The sequence below is a fragment of the Typopeltis vanoorti genome, chromosome 15 (assembly GCF_054136105.1).
Source record: "Typopeltis vanoorti isolate ZY-2024b chromosome 15, IOZ_Tvanoo_1.0, whole genome shotgun sequence".
Lineage (NCBI taxonomy): Eukaryota > Metazoa > Arthropoda > Arachnida > Uropygi > Thelyphonidae > Typopeltis > Typopeltis vanoorti.
Genome location: NC_143563.1, coordinates 97094930 through 97120557, shown reverse-complemented (window position 1 = coordinate 97120557; position 25628 = coordinate 97094930). Strand labels below are relative to the sequence as shown.

At 32.0% G+C, this 25628-nt stretch overlaps 1 long non-coding RNA gene across 1 annotated transcript; it reads left to right on the top strand.

The window, feature by feature from the left end:
- The first annotated feature begins 16104 nt into the window (after positions 1 to 16104).
- On the top strand, positions 16105 to 25288 carry LOC150099013 (uncharacterized). The gene is made up of 3 exons (XR_016549447.1): positions 16105 to 16355; positions 20091 to 20203; positions 25066 to 25288. It is a non-coding gene; the product is annotated as an uncharacterized LOC150099013 (long non-coding RNA).
- The last annotated feature ends 340 nt before the right edge of the window (positions 25289 to 25628 follow it).

Sequence of the window (25628 nt, the reverse complement as noted above, 5' to 3'; positions counted from 1 at the left end):
ATCATCCTCGTGTTTTATACAGTGCAGTGCTTAACCTTCATCAGTACACTACACCCTTTAGTTTAAAAATAGCTGTTAACTATTTTTAAACGAAGACTATTACGATTATTTATATATTTATTTTTTTAATATGAGATGATTATAAACAAAGGATAATTCTAGGTAGATAGTATCAGAAAATAATAAACAAATAAATAAATAAAATGGTCTGGGACTGCTTACCCAACCCAATAACCAAACACAAAGCTTAGCAAAACGATAGACGATAAGCAGTGGTTCGTATTAGCTTGCATAATAATCCTACGATGGGTGCGGTGTCAAAGGCCCATGTTTCCAACCCCACCCATGGGTTAATCTTTATAGACACACCTTCGCCTGCCTTACTGCAGATCGGAGTTTGTGATGCATATTGGACGGGTTCTCCTTTCCTCACTCAGATAGGAGGGATGAATTTCATTGGTCCCATTAAATGAATGTGAGATCTCGCGCTCTTTAAAAAGGTACTCTTTGTGAAGGACGTAAATTGAGTGAAATTAGTTTGGCTTTTCCAACTGTACATGCCTATTAATTTAACGCTAACACGGAAAGTGATTTTTCGAAGGAGCTTGTGTTTGTTGTATAATCAACAGCTTCTTATTAATCTGAAGGAAGCCTTCAGTGTAAAATGTTTAAATATATTTTTATATACTTAGATATTTAAATAAATTATATATATATTCAAAAGAAATAAATGTAATCAGTAGTGCTCGACGGAACTAGAGTATCTGTAATATTCGGCGTGAGTCGCCTTAGTATTGCCCTTAGTAAAAGACAACTTTCGAAGAGATAGTGTTAAGTTCTTTTATAATGTAAACAATGATGATTCAGAGATCGTATCTTTTAAGTTGTACAATACCAAGGGTGCCGAATACAGAAAGTATCTGAGCGCTATATACTATTGGTTGTTTATCGAATTTCGTCCAGAGCACAAATAATTGCAGGCACGTTCACCTACTTAGTATATAACGTAATCATAATTTTATTTTCTCTTTATTTAGTTTTTACACAAAAAATTAAGACCATTAAGAATCTTTCTATATAATTGAAGATTTTTATTTATTTTGTAATTTTTAATTTATAATCTTGAATTATCATTTGTTCTTAGGCTTTTGTTTTTAATTTGCTAAAGTAGAAATTAACTTCAAACGTTTTGAAAAAATTATTTTTCGTATAATAAGGTTATAGATGAAGTGGTATTTGTAGTATGCATTTTTTTAAAAAATAAAACAGTACCAGTTCTTAAGTAAAAAAGAAAATATATTTTTGACATATCAGTTCAGCTGTTTATGTAAATAACTAACGAGTAGTCCATTATTTTATAGTAATAACAATTACAACAAATTCTTTCATCTTTAACAGTAAGAAAATATCTATTAGAACAGTAACATTATGGAACAATGAAATTATATAATCGTGTATGAAATTATAGAGAACCATGCTTTCATATTGGTCAAATTCAAAATTTTCAAACTGTTATACATTTTACTTTAATAAAATTTAAAAAAAAGTAAAACAAAAAAAGTAAAAATATTATGACTTTTTTCTACTACGATAAACAACAATTTAAAAAACAAAAATCCTTTTACACCAATTTTTTTTTTTCAAACTTTCCTTATAAGTACTAACGTATACACAATAACAGGTAGACTGAACAGAAAGATTTCCAACAGGCTTATTACGAAATCTGAAACATAAATAGCAAGCACACACCGTTGGAAAGAAATAAAATGTAACAGTAAATCCATATAGATTTTTCCCTTTTGGAACAAATACTACAATGTAAATTGCTTTAAATATCAGTATTGACACATTTGATAAATTGCTACCAAGAAAAAAAAAAATTTTTTTTTCGTTTTCTTTTTCTTACAGCGTGGTAATGGTAAGGACAATAGGTTAGCTACGATCATTTATTTCGAGTTCAGTTCTGATTATTGTAGAAACAGCCAAGAAACTGTACTGCGTTGTATGAAAGCCTTGTCAAAGACATTCTATGTGCTCATATGTATATATAGATGTAACAAGACTCCCCCAACAAAAATTTATTTTCCGGATGATTAAATTACGTTCTGATAAAAACAGTAGTTTCGTATTTTATTTTCCTCATTTTTTTCTTTAAAAAATAAAATAAAATAAGCGGCCAGAGTTCCACATACGTAAAGGAGAGATATAATTTGTTTTTATTTGCCGGTCCATATTCGTTTTGTACTCGAGCAAATGCTATTAGCTTTATAAGAAAATTCTATCTTAAAATTAGGTTCTCTCTGTTTGATACATAACGTTTCCTAGTTTATGTAGCAAAGTGAGTGGCCGTTAAGTTAAGCGCGATATACCCATTCGAGCCTTATAAATCATAAGCCGCATGGTAAGCTTTGGGAACAGCGAATCATTCATCATCTCCGCTGAGTTAGGAACATCAGGGAGACCCAAGTAAAAGAAAGACTGCCGGCGCTGCCCGAACACATCAATCAAGGTGGCTGGCTACAAGTTGTGTCGGTTTCAAGCATTCACGTGATCTAGCGGCAGTAGCAGAGAGACACAGAGAGAGAGAAAGAGAGAGAGAGAGAGAGGGCCGAGAAGGCCTCAGAGAGAAAAACTGTTTGCCGATTTTGTAACACAACACAGAGCCTACAACGCCATCAGGCGGCGAGGATAGCTATGATGCCTTCTCGAATACCGGGCAGAAGATAGAGCAGGAAGTAAGGTTGTCAGCACAAATGCGATCCCTTTTCCACCTACTTCAGAAGCAGTAGAGTAGGCAGGTTAAGAATAAATCACTGTGAATTGTATCCCCCGAGGCAACATGTAATACCATTGTCATCTGCGGGGTTGTCCTGAAGGGTATCTTCCTTAGTTAGAGGTTAGGTTTCGTGTACCCCACACGAACCTCCGTAGGACCGAATTTGTTATACTCACTGTGACAAATTCGGATCTACAGGGTAGATGTAGAGCACAAGACACCTCTCTGCTCCGTTACTGTTCGTCTCTTGGCTAGAATGAAGGAAAGAAGAGAAGAAACTTCTAAAATTGATGACTTTGTATGTTTTAAGTGTCTACCGTAGCTCGCTTTTCTTTTGTTAGCAACTTATAGTAAGAGATAAAAACGAACGAATAGACCAATTTATAGGCTTATATTTCTGATAGATACAAAAATATTTTTAAAAAAAACATTTAAAAAAAGATTGTATATTTATAGTTTAGAATCTGGCATGGTGCTTACAGTAATGATCAGAAAATCAACAGCGATACTAAGCCACGAAAATAATAATAATAATAATAAATATATAACCGTTTTATACTTTTCCAACACTTAAATTGCTTGTATCTTTAACTCGTATATGGACATTCACATTTTTTTTCAACAATTAAATCAACTTTTTCTGCTGTAAACTATATTATAGGCATTCTTTAACATATTTTGGTACTATTAAATCTACGTCTATTATTAAATATATTCGGGCATTCTTTGACATTTTTTTCGACAATTTAAATCTACCAGTTCTACTGTAAAGTATATTCTAAGCATTCTTTGGCATCTTTATCAACAAGTAAATATACTTGTTCTACTGTGTAAAGTATATTATAGACATTCTTTGACATATGTCGTTACTACTAAATCTACTTCTATTGTTAAATATATTCTGGGCATTCTTTGACATTTTTTTTTCGACAATTAAATCTTCTAGTTTTACTGTAAAGTATATTGCAGCCATTCTTTGACATTTTTCCCACTAAATAAATCTGTTTGTTCTGCTGTTAAGCATATTCTAAACATTATTTCATATTTTTAAAACATATACGAACTTGATCTGTTACAATGAGTTTTATTGTTAAGTGTTTTATCGGCATTTTTTTTTCATGTTTACTATTAAACCTGTTTATATCCATTATTCCTTTAAGTACTCGTATATTACAGACATACTTTTGTTGAGATATTAGGTGTGAATGGGTTGATTGTTATTAGCATTTATTCTTTCGTATTTTTAAAAAATAAATACTGTTTTCGTTCATCGTGACAATAGATATGTAACGAATACGAAGATATATAACTTATAACAGTGTAACAATGTAAAATATGTAACTACGAAGATAAGTAACAATTCTGTTACATGTGTTTACCCAAGCCAGAGGTTTCGATAAACAAATTCATTTCACCTTGCACTAATGCGAACTTTAAGGTGAACAAATATAACTACTTTATTTTAATTCATTGCGCTAACTTAAACAACGTTTTGACCACGTGTTACATTCTATAATTCTCGTATCTCATACCTTTAATTCGAATAGTGTATTCAGACTATTCTATACTTCTTATAAAGTAGTTACATTATTAAAACCGCTTCTACATTTCAGATATTCACAAAATGCCGCTAAGTATACAGTGTTCGGACTCATAATGCTAAAAAAAAAAAAACTCTAAAAAAACTCCTTTGCGGAGGACATTCTGAAAGAATAACGTGCTCGCACACTACAAAACATCATAGAGGTCTTTAAAAAAATGGTAGTTCCTCTCGTGAAGACTAAAACGAAACCATGAGACATTATCCGGAAGGAAGAAGGGGGAAAGGAGGTTTTTGCGGGTCTTTAACCTTTCACATACCAAAACTTGCAATGCGACAGTTTTTGCTAGGAGTCGCATTCAACTTTCCTTTAGCTGTGAATAACTCCACAACCTCCCTTCTTGAGATCCCCTTCCGTCTAAGCTCCATAAGTTGAAGGGAATTTGAAAGCTCTATCGCAGCATGTGCCCGGGATTGTAACCTCAGAATCATGAATCACTTTTGACATTCTAGTAGTCGCCATCTTGGACCAGCTGTGGGCTCTTTTCCCCCCGACAGTTTAGAATACTCCAGCTGTATGTAAAAATGTCAGGGAATCTGGTCGAGAGTGAAAAATAAAGCAAAAACCGTTTCCAGTTTTCGGTAGTGTGAAAGGTAGTTGGACGGTTATTTGATGGATAGTTGAGATATGGATATTTGGTTGCAAGAGTCACTGTGGATCAGGGTAAAGGACATTTATGGAAATGAAGGTAAACTAATCTCCATCAGAATGGATGCTATATATATATTCCCTCTCTGTATATGATAACAAATACATTATTTAGGCAATTATTCAAAATAATTAATTTTTTAGCTTTTATTGTATATTCACAATAATAGTTAAATGTTTTTAAATGTATGATGCGTTTAACACGACGTTAAATAACAATTTATCGTATTTTTTAAAAGATACATATAATCGATTTCATAACAATCGTTTGTATTGATTGTGTTTTATTTATTGTTGTCAGCAGTTTCGTATAAAACATTAGTACTACAGCAGGAATGACGTTCCCCTTTATTGGGGTAATGCCAATTTTCGTATTGTTCCATGGACCACTTCACCGAGATATTTACCATTTATGAAAATTTGCTAGTATAAGATTTAGAATGAATTTACACCTTCCCATCCCCTTCCCGCAACTCCCCCATAATGATAGGTTTATTGCATTCTTTGTATCAGGAATGCTCAATGGATTCCAATGACCAATGCTTAGCCTTAATAATTCTTACTGGAAATAATATGCAAATGAGAATCTATAATTCAAATATTTAATTCATAGCAAATCTCTTTATGTCACTATTCTGGTTCTCTCTGGATCGAGAAATTATTAGCGCAGCACTCATGCAACAATAAACATATAAGTGTAATATTCATGCAACAATAAATATACAATCATGACAACAATGAAATTTTGATCAACTGTTTAAGCAATCAATTGTTACAATACAAGCAAGTACTATTTTTAAGTGTTCAATTATTTACTTTTATTTTGCATAAAGTTTGATTTATTATCATTCGCTTCCATTGAAGTATTAATATCCAATAATATCTGATTCCTTATTTTATTTAAATGCTCTGATATATGATTTGTTTAATTTTACTATACAGTCCTTTATCATTGCACCTACTGGGTTTCTTCCGATTTTATTATTGTAGTTGCATTAAAATTAAGGAAATGCGAGTTTAGGTTGAAGAGTGTGCCATAATTTGAAGAATTAAATATCATTACTTGCTGCCAATTGATGATATTTAATTCTTCAAATTATGGCACACTCTTCAACCTAAACTCGCATTTCCTTAATTTCAATGCAAGTACAATAATAAAAATCGGAAGAAACCCAGTAGGTGCAATGATAAAGGACTGTAACGGAACAACAATCTGTATGTATGTTTGTTCAAAACGTTTTTAAAAGAACAAGCGAGTGTGGAAGATTAATTTATTGGCTTCAGTTATAAATAGTTTCTCCATTGTAGTCATGTTTCATTTCAGCTCGCCAAGTTACAGTCTACTCATATTGCAACACAAGCAAGCATACGACTTAAATAACACAACGCTAAATAACCAACCGTGTTTCTGAACCTTCCCCGCAATTTCATTGATTCTCTCTATTCTTACCACCTTACTATAAATCGTCAGTGTAGTGTTCGCTTTAATGCTACTGATCATGAAGTCTGTAGTGGTGCAGTTTGAACTGCACGCATGACCTGTCATACCGGCGAAATCAGCGGTCGCTCCGAGAATTCATGTTTACAGCAAACGTCGATTAATTTTCTGTGTACGTACAGTTACCGTGACAACAGCAACGCTACCTTGTGCGCGCGCCACTGTTCCGGGGGGCCCCTTATAGTTTGAGTTCGTAGACTGCAATAATATCGATAATGAAATTGAGTTCTGTTCCTCAGTCAATGCGAGCCAGAAAAGGAGAGAGAGAGAGAGATGGAAAGGGGATAGTAAAGAATGGCAAGGTTTCTTCCCTCCCCTCTCCGTAATGTTGCTCTAATAATAAATCCATATGTCCGATGTCCCATTGGGATTTCTTTTTTATCGCCGTCATTAACAAAGTCTGTCAACAAATTATTTCATAACATAACATTCAACTTGGGTGAGGAAACAATTTTAAGTCGGTTGTTTGACCATTACGATGTAGTCTGTGCCGGGTGACATAATGGCGATTTGAAAGTACGATAGTGAAGTTGATGAGAGAAAACCTCAAGAAAAGTCTCAGGTCGATATGTGTCAGCAATGCTGAAATTAAAGAAGAATGTAAGAGACAATGATGAATGGGGTGTTCTCCCGTTTTGTGCGTGTGTGTTAGGGTTTCGCTCCGTGGTTAGTCGCAATTTTTCACCAGACCAAAAATGAGGTTTGTTTCAGCACAAGCATAAATTGTATTAGCGAGGTTTGCTTGTTTTTTTTTTGTTTTTTTTTAAGCTTCGGAAATTATGCTTGAAATGTTAACGAAGATGGGTAGGAAGTTGTTTTTAATCGGATATATTTTGAATGCATGCTATTTAGCTGTAATTATTATACATCAAATTCAGTTATTCTATTAGTTAAAACTAATAGATTAACTAAATAACCAATAGAATAACCCAAAATTTAGCGAATCTAAAATAAAATCCTTCAATAAAGCATTTTTGTATGAAACATGAATTATATGCATAAATTCTTTTGCTTAAAATTAATGACAATTTCAACGCAATAATTATGGATTGTGACGTCACCAACAAAGAAAACGTCAATATCTGGAGACCTGCGCAACACATAATAACTAGTTATTTTTGTCACATTATGTATTTATTTATTTCATAACGTAGTCTTGAAACCAAGGTTTCAGGACCTTCTCTTTCGCAATACATAAATCCTATAATTTCAATGAATTATGACGTTTTAAGTCATACGATTATCACAAAAATAAAGAAAAATTATTGATAAATTTAATCGATATCTACTCCATTTTTTCCGCTTTTCCAAATTTTAACTTCATAATGAATTTAAAAATATATTAATCCTGAAGATAGGAACGATCCTCACCTTTTACTTTATTATTAATTTTTTTATTGTCTCACATATTTCTGACTAGAACTTTACCTGCAAAATTTATTGCAAGCGAAGTTCTAATCTGAACAACAATGATAACAACAAAAATGCATATTTATCTCCTCCGATAAATTCTAAATTTGTCTCTGATACGTAGTGAATCAATTCAAGAAGTAATTGGTGAATCAGTCTACCAATCGTTGCTGACATAAGCAGAGATGTTGTAATCTTAATATAATAACACTTTAAAAGTTATAAACTATTCTGGAGATAACAGTAATTAAAAAAGGAAACGGGAAATTCATCATTCGAAGGAAGCAAACCTTCTGAGTCATTTATATTACCCAAAATTAGATATTCCAAAGATTTAACAATTAATTTCGCACAGTCATTCCATTGTTAAAATTCTACAGCTATTACTCGTGTAATACAAACACAAAACACATTAGTATCGAGTAAATTCTTGTTGTTTAAAGATATTTCAGTACGTTGCATGCTTTTAGATTTTTACAGTATTTTTAATAAACGTAGTGTCGCCAATTTCTCAGAACGGTGATAAGTGGCTAAAAACTGACCAATGAAAGATAAAAACCGTGCCCACATCTAAAATCCATGGAAATGTTTATTCCGCTTAGCCTAAAATAACGTATGTACAATTTACTCGTATTTATGAGATTGATATTTATGATATTGGATTAATAACGTGATTTAAAAGAATTATATAAGACTTACTTTGCCTCGTAACGTGAGCATGTGTCCTATTACACTTATTTAGTTGCAATCACTGAATTATCCTCGGTGTCACATAATTCTTGGTTACTATGAGTGACTTTATATCAATCCTATTTTTATATTAAACAAAAACTTAATTAGGCACTATTCCCGCTAAAATTTGCAGTTCCAAAACTCAGATTATTTGATTTGTGTTTGTTCAGTTGTGAGGAGAATCCATAACACAGATTATGTTGCTAGTGAAACAGATAAATAACATTAAAAACAGATTTATTCCAATCTAGTGAGCACTGTATACATTTTACGGATTTAGAATTTATTTAGACATTATCGAGCGATCTGTAAGCCAATGAAATTTCAGAAGTTATGTTTTTATTGAAAATTATCGCTATTCTAGAAAATATCAGGAGAATATTTATAATGGATAATATCTTACTTCAAAAAGATGCAACACTGTATAAAACAATAAAAATAATTTTAAATAATAATAAGATTATTAATGCTCCGTTTTATAATTATTGAAATTTTGGAATATAATTTTTTTTTTTTTTTTAATCCTTATTTTTCTGAGAAAATAAAGCTTATTAGGTATATTAAGGCAGAAATTTGTGGATTCGATTGTAATAAAATATTTCTGGTATTGTTGTCTAACATGACGTAACCAGCAATTAAGTAAATACCGACTTCAACTACAAAGTATTAAGAAATAAGATCTATGCGTTCGCCTATTGTAAGTAATTGCCTCGTGGTGAACTTATTAAGGAAGGGATGCTAATATGGGAGTTGCCATCGACCAATATTACTGGAAGCGTGTTTCACCTAACTTATTTAAGTTAAATAATGCCTTCAAGCACTACAGGATCCAAAAATGCAATGTCGTGGGCTGTCAATACTACCCTTTGTTCAGTGATCTTTATTAAGTCAAAAGTTCGAAGAAATAACAAGAAAGCGAAGACTATAGATTGTCATGGTTACGAAAACTATTAAATCTTGTCAGTAATCCTTAACTCAACAAAACAGCTGTGCAAACAACCTACTGTTATGGGGGAAAAAAAAAATGTAACAGTTTGCGAGTTTAACTTAAATATTTAAGCTATAACGATCACGTGAAGACAGTTGCATTGTTGGTGGAAAGTCACGTGATAACTTTTGTGGAGGAACTCGTGATCACGTCGATGAGAACAAAATGGTAAGAAAAATATTTTTGGTAATGTTTTGGTTGTTGTTGTAGCTGCTAACAAATTACGTTGGTTCCTTTAAGACAGCTCACGCTTGACCCGGTGGGCAGTTTGCCTTTTGTGTTCTCGATCCGAGATTTACATTCTCTGCACAGTCAGCATAATTAGGGTTGCTAAGATTACAGTTGTTGTTCTGATGAAGCATGATAGATACACACGAAACATTAATCATTACATAATATTTGTCATTTCGAAATTAGATACGGAATATGATACATTAAGCAAGAAGAAGAAAATTACAGGCCAAGTCTTATCTTGGGATAGCCTTAGCTTTAGAAGGTCTGCCTGTCATTTTCATTGGTCCACAATGATAAATTACAGTCTAGAATACATGCGCACGCAGAATTTACAGTTCAAGGATATATAATTAAGTAAATTGTAATCGCAGGAGGCTCTTAACCTCCAGGAAGTTTTCATTCTAGATTCCCAGGAAATACATATGCATCCTTGCAGCTTTTAAACCGCCGATTTACATACAGGTTTGGTAAAGAAAGCTCGTGTGCCCTGTAATTACACTTTTTCTTCAATATAACACCATTCCTTACGATTTTTATCTGTTTCTATGTCTGTTTCCTTAGTGGTTGGAATAATAATAAGAGGGAGACCGATTAAAATTACTGTAATCACGCCGGCTTGGATTGTAGACAGTAATAATAATATTATTATATAAAAAAATAAAAAATAAAAGAAATAAAAAAAGGAGCGACCAAGGTTGTGTTTTTGTCGTGGTGAATTTAGATATCATTTATAGTTACTTGGACCCCGTTCGGTAAGATATATGGTCTTCTTCCAGTTCGTTATTTTCGCCAAACAGATGGAGAAAAACACAATTTGTCACTGCAATGCCCGTTTTACACACAGCCGTATTGTGCTTCTTGCGAGGGTAAATCAATATATAACTGTCAAGAGGGAGAAAAATGGACAAGATGTAGGAAAATAGCGAATGGCTACAACTTTTCCTAAACCTTATGGTTACAAAATTCCCCTCTAGATGGCACCAAGATGCGTTATTGTTAACTAAAAGACGAATTGCCAACAATAAAAATCGCTTTTAAAAAAGCAGAAAGAATTTGAATTGTTCTAACGATCATAATCGCCTCTTGAAGAATGTGCGTTGTTGTAGAAAGAGGAAAAAATATATCGAAGCACTTACTAAAACGATTATCACCTATCCTATTACATTCCATGTGGGGTGCAAACCGCAGTCTCTTCAGTAATCCCTGAAGACTATAAGAAACGAATGCAAGTCCGCCGTGAAGGCGAAATTAATGCCGCTCACGAGAGGTTAAAAGGCACCGTGAAGGGAAACCATGTCAGTGGGTTTTACGCTGCAGTAGAGACGCCGGGGCAAGCACGGCGTTCTCGGGCGATGAATCATGGAGTCGGCGGAAGATATATCTCAGTTTCAAGCTTCACGGTCATCCCCAGAGCGAGCTGGCTAGCTTGCACGGCGAGAAAAGAAAATATAACAGGCATGGATGGATGAGACAGTCATATGGTACGAGTGGATGTTTGCGTTTCTTTAAAATATCGGACATCAAACATTATACATTATTCCAAGAGAGAAAGAAAGAGAGAGAATATGTGTTAAATTGTTGCGGTTCTCTTTTATCGCATATTTTTCTGGCATTGTTTACACTGACCTTCGTGCGAATATTTTCACTGTATTTTGACGTACTTCATTTGTTACAGTTTGCGTCAGTCGTGACTTGACAAATCATTGTTTAAATCCAATTCACGCTACTGCATTAACATTAATATAATGCGTTATTGTCGGCCATTTTTGAAATTGTTGTAGCCAATATATATATTATTCTTCAATGCAGAAAACAAAAATTAGAATTTTTATTCTCCAATTCCTAATTCTTAGTATTTATGGTAATTTGTACATATAAATTCATGTATTATTTATATTTCATTTAAACATATTATAGCCCTTCTTCTTCTCTTTTTCTTTCTTTCTCTCTCTCTCTCTTTCTCTCTCTTGGTTCGCACTTTATAAATCAAGTTAGTTTCAAGTAATAATGTATAACGTAAATCATTTTTATGTTTTTGAGATGTGGGTGTTGAACACTGTTGAATATTTATGAGTGTTTTCCCTCCTTATGGATTATATTACTTTCCGTTTAAACAAGCAACACGCCTATGCTATTCATGCTTCGATGTATAAGAAATAAATGAAGATTTCCATCTGATTATACACGTATTTCAAAAGAGGGATGCTTATCTATTTTTCATCAGTAAAACGGGAGGAAGCAGGGAAACCAATTTAAGTCTTAATTAAAAAATTATGAACTACAGTTGCATGACAAATCTAAATTTATGCAGAATAAATAGAATATTTATGATTTTTTTATCTGTAAATGAACTGAATAGTCCAGTCTTTATTAACATACTTAATATTAGTATGTTTATTAGTATGCGTCATTTTTTAAAAATTAAGAAGCAAAAAAATTGCAGTTTGTCTCTAAAATATTTTCCTAAATTTAATCTATTTTGATATTTCAGAGTGGTATTGTCACGTGACAGACGTATAGATTTAGTTCGGATGACTTACAAGCAACATTCGACTACATTACACTTCGTTATACCCCTTAATGTAAGTACCCTTTAATTTATTTCAGCAATTAATTCGTTGTTCCATTTTATCGATATCCAACCTCAGATATTTGTTCGTATTGCCCATGTTACTCCAATTTTATACGCATTTTATTTTTAACGGGTAAAAATTTATACACCTCCTATTATAAATGAAATTCATTTTCCGTAGATCTCAATAGAAAAGAAAATTATATATATACATAAACAAATAAAAACAGTCTTATCTCAGGAGGAGTACTGTTATCATCATAAATACACAACAATAATAAGCAGCTATCCAAGTCCTGACGAAGTTAAAATCTAAAATGCCAATTTTGGATATCATAGTTATATACGGCAAATTCCGCCTCCCATTATAATCCTGTAGTAGGGTAAACATTTAATAGCCTCTTTATACATAGACATTCACTAAATAAAAAATAAGCGCTAAAAACAGCAGATAGGTTAGCACGTAATGCACATTCATAACAAGAGCACGCACTCAACAATGAAAAATGGGAGAACGATTATAATAATTCATCCTAACGTATATTGCTATAATTTTACAACAATTCATGCGCTGTTAGATTAATAATAAAGCATTCAAAGCAATGGGTTTTTCAGGAGAATCTTTCCTTCCGTGTGTGTGTGTGTGTGTGTGTGTGTGTGTGTGTGTGTGTGTGTGTGTGTGTGTGTGTGTGTGTGTGTGTGTGTGTGTGTGTGTGTGTGTGTGTGTGTGTGTGTTCAGTAAATTGATTCAGTAAAGAACTAATATATCGTAATATAAGAAACTATGCCGAAAAAATATTCGAACTTATATAATTTTAGATAATATAATTTAAAAATACGCTTATAGAAATAGTCTTACAATTAAAATAATATTCCACATAATTGCATATTATATTTTATGCTTAGTCTTATTTATATACATTTATAGAAACAATCCTAAAATATATTTGTATAAATTTGCATAAATAAAATCCTTATTATGATATTTTTCGTGAACATTTAATACAAACGGAAGATGTTGCAATTTTTCTAAGATAGGGGGCGTCGGTATATAAACTAGGAAACTACTCCACTGCTTTGTATCAATTGCAATGTCTCTTATTGCAAAGATGCGCTTTGATTATAAATTTTGAAATCCTTAATATACACGACCTCTGACGGAGGCGTCTGTAAACTACATCAAAGATTTAAAAGCGTAGGTTAATTTGGAAATGTGACATTTTCACTCCTCAGATAAAATAAAACAGTAATATTTATGTAAATATTATATATATATATATATATATATGTGACAGTAACATATCAAATATATAAATTTATCTATCTATAAAATATTTTCTAATTATACATCCATTTTACAAAGGAAATTAAATGAAAATAAAAAGAATATTATTATTATTATTATTATATTATTATTATTATTAAAGAATATAAAAATAAAATTATTATTATTATTATTATGTATTACATAGTTAAGCCAGTACCATTGCGGTTTACATATATTTTTATATCAATGCATTTGCATTTATTTTCTAAGGAAATAATTATTTTAATACTACTATTTTTGTATAATTATTTGGATAAATGTTCTAATTACATTCGCATTGCATGACATTTACACAATAAACTTTGCAATAATAAATAATCGAATTCCTGTAAGAGAATGTTTTACAAAATGACCGGTAGGGTGGGTTAGAAAGCAGTCATCATTTTCAGCTTTGAATCCATAACGAAATAATCGGGTTTTTCCAATTCCTTTTAAAGTTAAAATGGTTAATATCTTGCCTGCTTAATTCGTTATACTTAATCAGTAGAACATGTTTAAACAATCAAAGAAAATAATATTGAGCAATTAATAGTTATTTTACACAGAAATACATGTATTATTTGTCAAATGCTGATTAATTTTAAAGAAAAAACATTTTAGTTCCAAATATGTAATAAACAATGTCGTAAATAACACTTTTAGAAGAAATAATACAACTTTTTATATTAATAAAATAGCCTGTGTGGGTTTGCTGTTCGTAATCATACTTTATATGCGTTATCTTAGATTTGAACCAATTTCTATTACATTAATAGAGATTTGAAATAATTAATTTTAACTTGTGACTGAAGCTAACTTGGAAGGATTTCGAAGCATTAAATTACTGTGATTTTGTCACATTTTGAACAAGAAAACAATACACGATTGAAAACAATATATAATACTGAAAATATCCTAAGAAATCGGATAATTCAAGACAGCGAATGAAGGTAAAAGGAGTGAAAATGTCACTGATTATTATTATTATTTTAAATAAGAGAAACCACCAATTTATATATTTGAAATGCTTGCTGTTCCATCACACATTCAAATATCATTCGCTTTTAAATATTAACATTCAAATAATTTGGTTTCATATACAGACCATGCAGATTACATTGGATGAGAACACAACTTGAATATATCTAAAAAAAAATTCATAAATGACAATAATTACATAAAATTTTGAATTCTCTATTTTTCTTTTGTTCCTTTTGATTTGCAGAGCAAACAAAAAAATTCTTGCAGATTTTCCATTAATATTTATTTATTAATGGAAAAATTACATCGCTACATTTATTCACTTTTGTATAAATATATATTTTTAGAACATTTTTAACTGGAATAGTAATCTGGTGAGCCAGCCGGGATTTCCGGTTGTAACAAATGGTCTGATAACGCTGATTGACATGACAGCTTTAGCGAGATCTCCACTCCTTTCCACAAAGAACCGTTGCACCAAAGGAAAAGATCTGCTTGGCTTACCAACGACTCTCTCCTTCTTTTAGTGCTGCTAGCCGTCGCTTCGGTGCACTTACGCATCCCTCAACTTCGTTATCTTAGGGTAACCCTAACAGTCTCTTAAATGTCAATCCGATGACCTGTCGACTGTTTTTTAAGTCTCCTACATCCGTGTGTGCTCTCTCTCTCTTTCTCTCCGAAGGTACAGCTTACCTCGGTCAGCAAACGTCTACGTCCCGATGTTAGGCCTAACCCGACGGATTCCCATTTAACATGGCGCTCCGTAGATCGACAATTTTAAAGCATCGTGCGCGTAAAGGAGGCTGTTTACTGTTGCCGAACATTGCTTCCCCGACGGACCTCTTTGGCGGAGGGACAGAGAGCACGCTCAATAATGCTGACGTACACAAGTCGCCAGCAGACTGGCGTCATTTTGGAGAAGGCAGTGCCATCCGTGGCGGGTCGTTACCGGAGCAAACTCCGCCTGTCTGCACCACAGACCAATGCCGAGCGGTGGGGAGTAGCTTCGTTACGTAGCCGGGGTGAATTAATAATGACGGAAGGACTGCTTGAAAGGCCGAAGAGCACTCCTTACAAAGATTTTCTTAGTCTCAGCTGCACCTATTGTTGCCTGGAGATGTACAGGTATTAGAATAACTAGAGAGCAACGTCTTCAAGTCCTGCCTTAATTGGGAGTTTTGAAGAGGACTTCTAAAAGTTAGGACTGCCTTTGGGCCGAGATATGGGTGGAGTTAAGCCACTCTTGTATATATAACAAATGTGGGGCAGTGCTCAAAATGTTAATGTGATCGGCACATTTAATATGGAAATCATTTATGATAAATGTGTCGACTTCAATGGATGATGGAATGTTTACTTACGAGACAAAGCAATCCGCGATTGTAGCTGCTACTTTTCTTAACCCGAGGCCATATTTAATTCGGTGCAGCTAATCAGTCTTTTAGGGTATTGAATAATGGCTTGAAAATTAATCTCTTCGTTATTTCTAAACCACATAGGAAGTTTAGTAGATAAGTTTAGAGGAAGAAACCAGTGAAAAGAACTCGCGACATTTTTCTTAGAAGATAAGGCTTAACAGCTGGAGAAGGATGTGATTTAGAAGTTCCCGGTAAAAGTTTTTAATGTTTGATTATTGAGAAAAACTGCAGACACAAATTAAATTTATCAAAACATTTTTTATTATTAAATCTGGAATTGACTGCTGTTAAATTTTTATATTAAAAATTTTGTTTAACGATAGAAATAATTAATTTTAAATGCTACCGCATTCTCATTAGGTTATAAACAACCTGAAAATAATTAAAAAAAAAATATATATATATATATATATATTTGTCATTTTCTGCGTTTAAAACAAAAGTAAAGTACAATTCCGTAGTACATAACATAAACTATGTTTATCCTGAATGGAATATGAATGCTATTTTTTTATATGATATTCAGGACAAAGTATGATTTATACAATTGAATAAGTCCAAAGGATACATTGTTAAAAAAAGATCCCATCATTATGCAATGGTATACAAGAAATAATAATATAATCCATGTTAGCCAAGTCATTTATTCCATTAAAAATTTTTATGCAAGAATTTAAAATTATGTACATAATTTAAAACCTAAATTGCTTGAAAAAAAAAAAGTATTTTTAATTTAAAAGCCAAAAGTTACTTTGTTGAATAATAAATGCCACGAATACCCTAAGCCTACGTAATAATACTTGATTTAACAATAATGCCGAGAAGCGTATTTAACAATATTTCATTTAAAAATAATTTCAGCAGGCTTAGGTAGTTAATAATAATGACCGAAGGCCTATTTGATAATTCTTCATAATGCCACATTTTTTTTTTAAATGATTAAACAAATTATTATCAAATGTTGTCACATTTAATAATGCTACATGTCATAATAAATGTGACAAACATTTGATGATAATCCGTTTAATAATAATGACCAAGTATTCAATCAAAGTATTCATAAAAATATTATATTTTCGTAGGTATTATCTCTGGGAAAATTCCCATGTTACTCCTCTAAACGAAAGTAGGCTACATTAGCAATTAAAATAATAATATTTTTATTATATTCATTCATATTTTTAATGAATAGCTATCGCTAATGTTTAAAATAATTTTGTATATATATATCAAAAATACATAAATGGGATATTAAAATATACAAACAATATGTGTGTGTGTGTGTGTGTGTGTGTGTGTGTGTGTGTGTGTGTGTGTGTGTGTGTGTGTGTGTGTGTGTGTGTGTTTATTTTATATAAAGCCAAAGCTAATTTAATAAGAATAACTTATTTATAAAGGAATTTCAATTTTCGCTTTTATAATTCTGATAACATTAGAATAAATTGGAATCCAAAATAAACTTTCTAACCACGTACCCAGTACATTAACAGCAATGGTATCTAGTTCGTGTTAACTATGGCAATTAATCTATTTAAGAACGATGAAGAAGACAGTGGTGATTAGAGCTAAGAAGGAGGACGATGTTGGATCTCGAACAGCGATAGCAGAGCATCATCCAATTAGGCTTAGCAACACCGCTTATCAGTAAACCGACATGTTAAAAGATAACATAAATGTCTGCTACAGCTGTTAAGTCTTTTTGGCACGAATTTTATTCTAAAATACCTTTCGAGGCTGTAGGTGGTGGTGGTGGTGGCTGGGATAGTGTGAATGAAACAACAGCAAGAAAACAGACCATCATGAATTAGTGCTTAAAACCATGTTAAGTGACTACAGGACACCTGTGAACGTCTGAAGGGGAATGCAATTTGCTCTTTTATTTATTTATTATTTTACCCATAGGTTGCTCAAGCTTATTTAATCTCTTTAATGTCTAGATTTAATAACAAATTAATCTAAATTAAATTCTCTGCTGTACATCAAGCTAAATATCAAAGGTAAACTGCACACAACCATTGTATTTTTTCTTATATTTTTTCGTGTCGTAAATCATTTAAATAATATATTATTAATAATAAAACATTAACAAAAAACGATTATTTTGTGAAAATTTTGTTTTATTTTCTGCTATTTTTAAACTGTAAAGATGTAACTGGCTAGATTACAAGTACACCACTCTTTTTAATATCTAATGTTAAGTATAAAAGAAACGAAATGAAAACTAAGACTCAAGCAAAAATAGCTGTTAGTTTAACAACCTACTGAAATCCAGTGCTTCAGACAGTTGAAACTCGATATAATAAATGTATTTTTATGAAAATTCCAAGCACACAAGATTAACGAACCAGCCACACCACCTCTTAGTATTATCTTGAGCTGAAGAGAATAACCGGCTTATTAACATTAATTTGAATTTCTGATTATTGTAATTTTCAGGAAGCGTATATGAGGAAAGTAGATTGTTTTAGTGAACAGGATTAGGAGGAATGAATAAAGAGAAATACAAGTTGAGCTCAGTTGAATTTAAATACACAACAGTGAAGATGGAGTTTATTTAGAAGTCAATTAATATTCTGTCTCTTTTATGATTCCTTTGTGATTTTATTATTTATTAACTGTGATTTTCATTTAAACATTTTCTTACAGGTTTCTCTAAATTTACATAAATTATTTAACACCGTAAAATTATTTTTAACTAGATGAAAATTATTTATCACTTCAAATTATTTTTAAAGCAAATTACTTACGCCATTATATCATAATATACTTATAAAAGCGTTTAATAAAGTATTACTTATCTTGATTGTTTATATCTACAGTAACTTATTGTAACTTACTGAGGCAATGGCCCAATCGAACGTGGTAAGGGCGCCATTTTGGTTAAAATTTGAGATTTATGGAATGCATCGTTTAAGATGGCTTCTGCTAGCATGACCATCGTAGACAATTTAATAAAGGTACGTAAATAGTCCCGTGTAGTTTTATTATTAGAAACTCAAGTTAGGTAGGGGAAAAAATGAACCCACAGGGATAGTTTTAAGAAACAAATAGAGGAATGATAAGCCTATTTTCTTTACCGAAAGCTGAGTAGAACAATAAAACTTTAAGATGCATTCAACTATATAGTCTGATCTAAACTTCTTTCAATACACATTAATATTAGATCTTACTACGAATGTTAAATTGTATAACACAAAGCATGGAATTAAGGTTCAGGCTATTATAGGATTAGGTCATGAATGACACAAATTTTGTATTCGCGAGGGGGGGGGGGAATTACCAAATCATAATCCGAAATATTCAGAATACCATCCTCTCATGCTTGTATAATAACCTTAGCAGCTCAATATATGTTATGGTTATATACAATGTTATGGTTATATACAATTAATATACCGAAAATATATTCATGAAAACAAGATGGCTGCTGTGTACGTTTGACAAATCTGTGTAAAAGAGAGCACTTCTTTTTTTTTTAATTAAAATTGTATTAAGAAATAATCCACACAATACTAATAATATGTAATATATAAAATGTCTAATATTTAAATTTTATTGCCATTCCAATCAAAATCATAAATAATTCTTCAAATTTGCTACATATCTCTATACGATCTCCTACTGTTTATCGCTGATTTAGATGGAAGATGATTTTTATCAGTTGGTGTGCGTTACATATGTTAGTTATATAACAGTCGTTAACTTGACGTATAGATATTTTAAAATATAAATGAAGTAGATAAGCAATTGCTTGGGATAGAGTGAGGCATTCATATGGCTGATTTTTTTCAATACATATAAGTAGTATAGAGGAATAAATGTAAACTATGAAAGAAAACTGGTTGCAGTTTATTTTATATTTGATGTAAAGATGATATGAAGGGTGTTTATTATTTAAAGTTAAAGTTTATCTCTTTTTATTTCAGTTATCTGCTGATGGTGGAGAGCAAGGTGCTGTTTTGGGTGTTCTACTTAAAACATTAAACAGAAGAACAACTTCACTCACTCATTTCTGTGGTTAGTTCAATGATAATCTTTAGTAAGTATTTAACTGTATATTTACCATTAATATGAATAAGAAAGATGAATATTTTCATTTAAGTAACCTAAGTAATTGTTATTTTCAGATAGCAGTCAGTTATATAAACACTGGTAATTAGGAATCTTAAGATTGTTAAAACAATGGTAAAAAATATAATTTAAAAACCTAACACGAGGTGTTGCACATTGTTTAATACACGCACTGTAGTATATAACAATATCAACAGCAACAATACAATTTGTTAATTTTTTATTATAAACAGTAGGCTTTGTGGTGATACAGAATGTCTGTTCATATATTTTAAGAGCAATGATAACAGCTGCTGCCTGTACTAATATTTGTCTAGATAATACTGCTAAAAGTCAACAAAGTTTACACACACACACACACACACACACACACCTACTAACTACATCAACAAGGAACTGGTGAAGTAGTGATTGTTCATAAGTTGTAAGTTGTTACAAGCAACAATAACAGTTGCATGGAGCATTTACCATCAACACATCTCCCTGCAATGAACTCAGCATATTACAAAGGAGATTATAATTATTTTGGTAATTATTACATACCAGCAAGTACCGTCATATAAAAATGGTGATGATACATGTTAAAATTTGCATATAAGTGATGTAGAAATTATTTAATTTGATTCTGATATTTTTACCGATGGCGTAAATTACTAGTTTATGAAATAAAAAGTTGTGATCATTAAATATAAGTATGCACTTGTTATTACACCAAATAATCAGATTTAAATAACCAATTATTGCATTTCTTAGATTCCTTGTATGTTTAGTTGAATAATGGTCACTCATATGAATCCTCTTGTTAGAAGAAGCACTCTTAGAACTTCCTCTAAGGCTTCCAGGTGACAGATTTAATCATCATTTTGGTGTAATAATAAGACCAAATATGGATGGCTTGTAGTTCTCATACTTTACGTTAGCCTAATTTTAAACTGGCATAAACAGAAATCTATTTCACTTAAAGCGAAAAAGATTTTCAATGAAAATGAATATTTAATTTAAAAGGAGAGCAGTCTTAACACATCTATGAAATCATAATTAACTATCTTATTGATGAACTTTCAAATTTAAAAATAAAAATGTAACAAGATCTAAGGCTAACACACACACACACACATCTGCAGAATGCTTCGCATCGAAGTTTTGTTGAAAATACAATAATAGCAGCATCCATTGTTGATACAAATACAGTGTTTTCGAAGTCAAGTAAATTTAAGGAAAGTAATTTTTAGGGGAGGGGGAGGCAAAGGATCCATGAAAGTAAATGTGGTGGAAATCGATTTTAAGAAGTTTCTTCCCCCCCCCTCTCTCGCACCGCCAACTTATTCACGGGAATAGAGTACTACAGATTGAGCAACCTAAAGGTTAAACCTTTTGAAGGTTGTGTTTCATGGTGTGATTACAATCATACAATAAGAAACTAACCGTTAAGTTTAATTAGAAAATAATCGAAAATCATAGAAACAAATGATTATTTTAAACCCGATTTGCCAACATGACCTGTATTGAAAGTTTTAACATAGTTCCGTACGCAATGGCTGATGTAACAACATAACTTTATGTCGTAAACAACTCGCATTTTAAGATATTAACCAAAGAGTAATAGCCATTAGATGTGTGCCTAACCCTGATCGCTACCCAGTAGCCTTCATAGTTATGCTTAATTCATTTATTTACTTATATCACATAACTTATTCCAATAACTAGCCAAATATATTTCGATATGTAAGATGAGATCTCAAGAGTTGGTCATTAGTCCGAATAAATTAATTCCGAGTTCTCTCATAAATACAAATAATAGTTCTCTCGGTAATAGTTCATCGAATTTTAAAATACACATGTATAAAAAATGAGCAAAGTATCATACTCAATCGTATAGTAATTTTCATACTGTTAGTAAAGAAATTTACAGTCCTGCAATGGAGCAGAGAAGTCAGTCTTATAATTAGAAAATATATTTCAATATCTCTAAGTGTTTACAGTACAGCAGCCGCAACACTCAATAATATTCATCCTTCATATGTATATTAAATATCCTAATTAAACAAATAAAAAAAATCGCGAATAATTTTTATTTGGCTCATTTTTATATTCTTAGGCCATTTGATATTAATAATGCTCTCTTCATTTTTCTATTTTAGACCACTGATCTTAACAATTAGCTGCTATTTTTCTATTTTTAGGCCCATGATCTTAACAATTAGCTTTTCATTTTTCTATTTTTAGGCCCATGATCTTAACAATTAGCTGTTATTTTTCTATTTTTAGGCCCATGATCTTAACAATTAGCTTTTCATTTTTCTATTTTACGTCACTTATATCAACACTTCTCTGTTTATATATATATGTAGATATATTTTATCAATATATCTACATTATTCATAATAGAAAAAATAAAATATTTTCTCTATTTGTAAAACAAATGATTATGTAATTCTCCGTGCTGAATTATATAAAACTTCATAGTGAAAAATACACTATAGAGCGTACATTGTAGTGTATGTAAATTGTTACATTTAAACGAAAAAGCAAGTTTTGTATGCTAAACAGAGTTTGGAGTGTTCGATATAACAGTATTTGATTGGAAGGTATTAATAACCAATGACCTATAAAAAGAAAGAAAGAACGAAAAAGAATAAACTCGAAATTCGCGTGAAGCGCTTGATTAATAGCTGTGTACAGTACGTAATTTTGTATCCACGACAAACGCAATAAATAACAGCAATGGATATTATGCATCGGTGCTTTCTATCATGTTCGAGACAAAAATGAACTGCAATAAAAACAAATTGTTTGTAGGAAACCATTCATAATTAAACGACGAAGTTAATGTAATAAATTTAACATAACTTATTTATAAATCCATTTATGTCAACAATAACCCTGATGTAGCAAAACCCTTATATTTCCTATGCCACAAATAGCATTAAACTATTACGGTGAATGATTGGAATCGTACGCCTAAAGAAATAAAATATTCATAAAATAAGTAAGGATGTGTCTTGATTTGAACTACCGTATCGACTACAAGGCAGCAAATAAAATAAGATTTAACAAGATACTTAAAGGAAAACCTCTACCCAGACAGTACTTAGAGGACTGAGATGTTCTAACAAGCGATATCCTCTTGAACGAATCGCCACCAGAGTTATTTTTTTATTATTATTTGAAGGGAAGCTTGTTGTGACGAATTACACAAGGGTGCAGACTATCCTCTCCTGTCATCTCCGTATGTTCGGGGCCATAATGCCCGCGTTGAACTGGAGGCCTCGCTGCCGTTCGGAATGAATGCGAGAAGCGGGTAAGTTACGGCCAAAAGCGGACGCTTAAGCCTACTGGTGTGTCTCTTTTGCCGTACACTCTCGCTCAAAGCAAAACTCCGAACAATCAGTTATGTTAAACGTTAGACATTCTGTATATTATTTTTTTCTTTCTTTCTTTCTTGTCGGTTGTTGTTCTTTTCTCTTCTCAACATTTAGATTCCTAAACTGGGGGCATCCGAGCACAATTCATGCTCATTTGACTTTTAATGTTGATCGTCTTTGGCAAAGAATAAGACACTGCACTCCTCAAGGCAGTTCTGAGAGACCCGCTTCAAGCAGATCGCTCTCATCTGCTGTATGCTAGCATTCAGAGTAACTGAGGCGAGCTCTGTGTCGATAAATCACTCGGAGTGACTTCTTCTCTATCTTTCTGTGGCTTTACAGGTCACTCGCTTTAAATATGCTGAATTTCATTCGCTTCAAATGTTGGATAAACATTTAACTAAGTCGGGTTTTTGGTTCGGATTTAAAATTCTAAGAGGGAATGCTTCTACCGAATACGTGTTAAAGGAGGAGTTAAAAAAAAAAGGGGGGGGTACGTTTCGGTGGAAGTTCATTACTTTGTCTTGTGTGCGTTCTCCTGTGTCTAATGAGAAAGAGAGAAGAAAAAAAAAACATTACTTTAAATGCTCTTGGTTTTACCCATGAATGATAAAGGCGAAAAGGCTTCCGATGGATATGCAAATCTGTAGGAAACAGAATGCTTTATGTAAATAATGAACTGAAATCGAATACATTGCTCTCCAGTGAGGGATAATAAAAGGGAAGGGGAAAAAAACGAACACGAGTGGGATTGGACAAAGCTGCAGTTTTCTATCAGCAGGTATAAACTCCCATATATAAATATCAAATAGGGACCTAAACTCCACCGAAAAAAAGAATGAGAGGGATGTAAAATATCCTTGTAAATTCTAAAGGGTTACAATGTAAAACAGACTATTTTCTTTTCGACTATCTCAAGAGAAAGAGCAACGCTATGTAAATAAGAAAATACTTCAGTGATCAAAGTCGATGGGACTTTTGGTTTTTACTGAAAGACAACGTGGAATCCGGATTTAGATCGATGAATGAGAATGTAACTTAGAATTCGAAATAAGTCACAGTATTTATTATGATTATTATCAATCGTTAGTGAATTAATAATATATATTACACACGCACACACAACACTTAAGGCTTAAGTCAAATAAAAAAAATCTGTGTTGCTATAGGGAAATCTGTGATATTAGAAATCTGTGGTTAAAGCAATGAACCGAAACCTTAATACTAATATGTATACATAAAGAAATAAACATTCTACCCTTGTAAGAATGGCTTGTGATGAAATTATAACGAAGTGTTCTATTATAGCCTACAAGAACCACCAAACCACTTCCGTATGATATTTTAATTTTCGTAATCAGGTTTATTTAAATCGTATCACGGAAGTGGTCGCGCTTACTCATACATTTTATGTATTTTGTGTTAAAAATGATTAAGTTCAGAAAAATCATGTTTATTTTTGCAGATCATTCCGGTGCCAAGTAGCAGTACTCCAGGGGCATGTCACTCCAATGTTGCTCTGCTTCATAAACCAACGATGACGTCCTTGATTATCTTGTCATTTGAGGACGAAAATGAATCCACACAAGTGACAAGTCTGCTCTGAGAATTCTCGTGATTAGGACGAAACTTCAACAGAGAATCTTAATCAAGCTCTGAATAGATTTAATATTCTTGTTGGATTGCAGTCTAACTAAATATGGTTTCTGAAATGGCATTAAAAAAAAAAAAAAACTTGGCTCTGTCACTCTCTGCTCTTTATGATGCTTAGAATTCAATACACTAAAGTATAATTCACACTATCTCAGATAATAATTACATAAACGTAATTAATCTATCTACAGTTTGCTGCTTTTAAGCATCAATTTTTTTCATTTATAAAAATTTAGATTAATTGTTTATGAGTGTAATAGAAAGTGTATGATCGGGAGTGGAAAGAATAATTATGTTTTATTTATTTATTTGATGATGGGATTTTCTGTGCTTAATTTATTAATGGAGTGATTTAAAATTATTTCGCATTGTGAA